At 40.4% G+C, this 3,028-nt stretch overlaps 1 non-coding gene across 1 annotated transcript; it reads left to right on the top strand.

Annotated features, from left to right (window-relative positions):
* Window positions 1–106, top strand: LOC132534501 (U6 spliceosomal RNA). Its single transcript, XR_009546209.1, has one exon. It is a non-coding gene; the product is annotated as a U6 spliceosomal RNA (small nuclear RNA).
* The last annotated feature ends 2,922 nt before the right edge of the window (window positions 107–3,028 follow it).

The following is a 3,028-nucleotide window of genomic DNA, read 5'->3' on the forward strand; positions in this document are numbered from 1 at the left end:
GTGCTCACTTTGGCAGCACATATACGAAAATTGAAACGATACAGAGAAGATTAGTATGGCCCCTGCACATTATGACACACAAATTCGTGGTGTGTTCCATATTTGTAAGTGGATTTATACCCCTTGTTGTCATGTAATTTTGCAAATCAATATTAAATCATTAATAAAATTTTAAGAAAAAGGAAAAAATACTATACTGTGGCTGCCTCTTGTTTAAATATTATAAATGTCATTTAAGCTCTTTAATATTTTTCATGTCCATAAAGGGAGCAAAAAAATGTAATGATGTCTTAACTACAAACATAGTAGTTTGTACTATGGGGGGGGGGGATTCAGATGATTTTCTTAACTGAAGGGAAGAGCTACAGATGCTTGCAACAGAAAGACTACATTTATTATCTGTATATTTGTTTTGTTATTGTATTTATGTGAAAGTAGCCATGTTCATACACATGTACCATCTCAATCACTGAAGCATAAACTTACAGGTTTTTCAAAATACCCACAATTGTCTCATTTTTTGATGTATGCATTGATATTACCCCTCAAGGCCTGGGTAACAAGGGTATACACTTTGTGAAGCTATAAAAAATATGTATGAGGGGGTCGGGCAGTAGCACAGTGGGTTAAGTGCATGTGGCGCAAAGCAAAAGAACGGGGGAAAGGATCCCGGTTCGAGCCCCCGACTCCCCACCTGCAGGGGAGTCGCTTCACAGGCAGTGAAGCAGGTCTGCAGGTGTCTGTCTTTCTCTCCCCCTCTGTCTTCCCCTCCTCTCTCCATTCCTCTCTGTCCTATCCAACAACAACAATGTCAATAACAATGATAATAATAACCACACCAATGGTAAAACAATGAGGGTAACAAAAGGGAAAAAATGGCCTCCAGGAGCAATGGATTCATGGTGCAGACACCGAGCCCCAGCAATAACCCTGGAGGCAAAAAAAAAAAAACATATATATATTTACAGAAAAGAGAAAGCGTGAATCATGCGATATTAGATGAAAAAATAAACAGACTAGAGGCACCAGGTAATGGTGCACCCAGTGGAGTGCACCCATGGTGCTTAAGGACCTGGGTTCGAGTTCCCCTCCCCACCAGCAGGGGGCATGCTTCAGGAGTGGTGAAGCAAGTCAGCAATTATCTTTCTCCCACTCCATCTCCCCTCTCAATTTCTCTTTCCTATCAAATAAAATAGAAAAGGGGGGGAGTGGGAGGGATGGAATGTCTTCTGGGAGCACCAAGCCCCAGCAATAACCCTGGTGGCAATTATATATGTATATATACATAGACTGACATGTTTTTATGGTTAATACAATAATATGAGAATACTTATTTGAAAAAAATGAATGGAATAACTCAAAGGATAACTGCTATGTCAAGAAGATAGTATTTTGACTTTTTTTCTTTTTTCTATCTTCTAAACTCTCTGATACTTATCTACATGTTTGATTTTATGTTGTTATCAGTTGGGCAAGACATGTCTTGATGTAGGTACCTATATCCTTGAACGTGAATAAGGAGAAGCTGCCACTTTGTAGGCCAGTTGTGGACACTGTTGCTTTTGAGGATGGTTTGGCATTGGATTTGGTTTTGGTTTGTTGTTTTGTCTCCAGAGTTTTTGCTGGCCTCAGTGCCTGCACAACAAATCCACTGCTCCCAGAAGCCAAGTTTTTGCTGTTGATGCTTTCTTTCCTTTTTGCATTTGCTATAGACAGGAAGAAAGTGGGAGAGAGAGAAGGGAGAGACAAAGAGAGACAACTGATGGCCCTGTTTCACCTGTCATGAAGCTTCCTCCCTGCAAGTGGTGACTGGGCCCTACACCTCAGGCCTTGTGCATGGTAATATATATGTTCTACTGGGTTCACCACCCAGCCCTTAACACTGGTTTTGTTTGTTTTACCAGCCCACTGTTCAGCTCTGGCTAATGGTGGAGCAGGAGATTGAACCTGGAACCTCAAAGCCTCAGACATAAGAGATTTTTTGCATAATCACTATGCTATCACCCTGCCCCTGGCATTGGTTTTAAACTTCAACTGAATTCCCATTATTTAACCTTATGCTCCCCCACCCCCAAAAAAAGATAATTAAAAGAACCTGACTCAACAATATCTGTGACATATGTAACACAAACAACTTGTAAAGAAGTAAGTCTTAGAGAACAGAAATTTAAAAGGATACCTGCAAACATAGGCCCACTTTGAGGAAAAAGTGCCTGTGATATAAAGTCAGCACCTGGAAGGTTATACCAGACAGTGTGTTCACAGCTACATTCCTTGGCCTTCTTTACTAATTTGACTCTAAATCAGAACACGAGACTCATTCACTCTCTCACTCACCAGCTAACTACTGGACCCCACTTTGCAACGCTGGTCTCTCAACCAGCTCACGGAAATACTTTAGTGAGCATATTATGATCCAACTGAGGAAATGGAGCCAGCTGACAAGATGGACAAGCAAACAGCCATTTCAATGTTTTTTTTCATAAGTTCTGTGAAAAAAAAAGTCCAAATCCATTAAAGTTGTAGGCAGTACTATCTAAGAAATATTAGAAGTTTCTGAGTTGCCATAGCTACCACAACACTTCAGTAAGAGGGGAATGTGCTTACCAGGATGCCAAATGACTTTCTGAAACTCTGATATCTGAAAAATAATTGTATGGCTGCTGTAAAGTACACCTCCGGTAACCCCAAAGCTCATCAAATAGCGTAGCCTTTGAACACTTAATAAACAGCCTTTTATTAGCACATGCTTGAACCTCACAGTCATTCAGAGATGCATGCTTTTGTTCACAGAAGTTCTTTTTGTTTTCCCCTTTGTAGATAAAATGAAAATATCTAGTGGCCCTGCAAGTGGCACGATGGATAGACTTTGGATTCTTACCCGAAGGGCCGGAGCCCGATCACCAGCATCCTACAAGCTGGGGCAAGACCCTGGTTCTCTCACTTCCTCCTTTCTCATTAATAAATAAATGAAAATTGAGTTTTTAAATTAAAATATCTAGTAATGTTACTTTTCGAAATCAAAGGC

The sequence above is a fragment of the Erinaceus europaeus genome, chromosome 18 (genome assembly GCF_950295315.1).
Source record: "Erinaceus europaeus chromosome 18, mEriEur2.1, whole genome shotgun sequence".
Lineage (NCBI taxonomy): Eukaryota > Metazoa > Chordata > Mammalia > Eulipotyphla > Erinaceidae > Erinaceus > Erinaceus europaeus.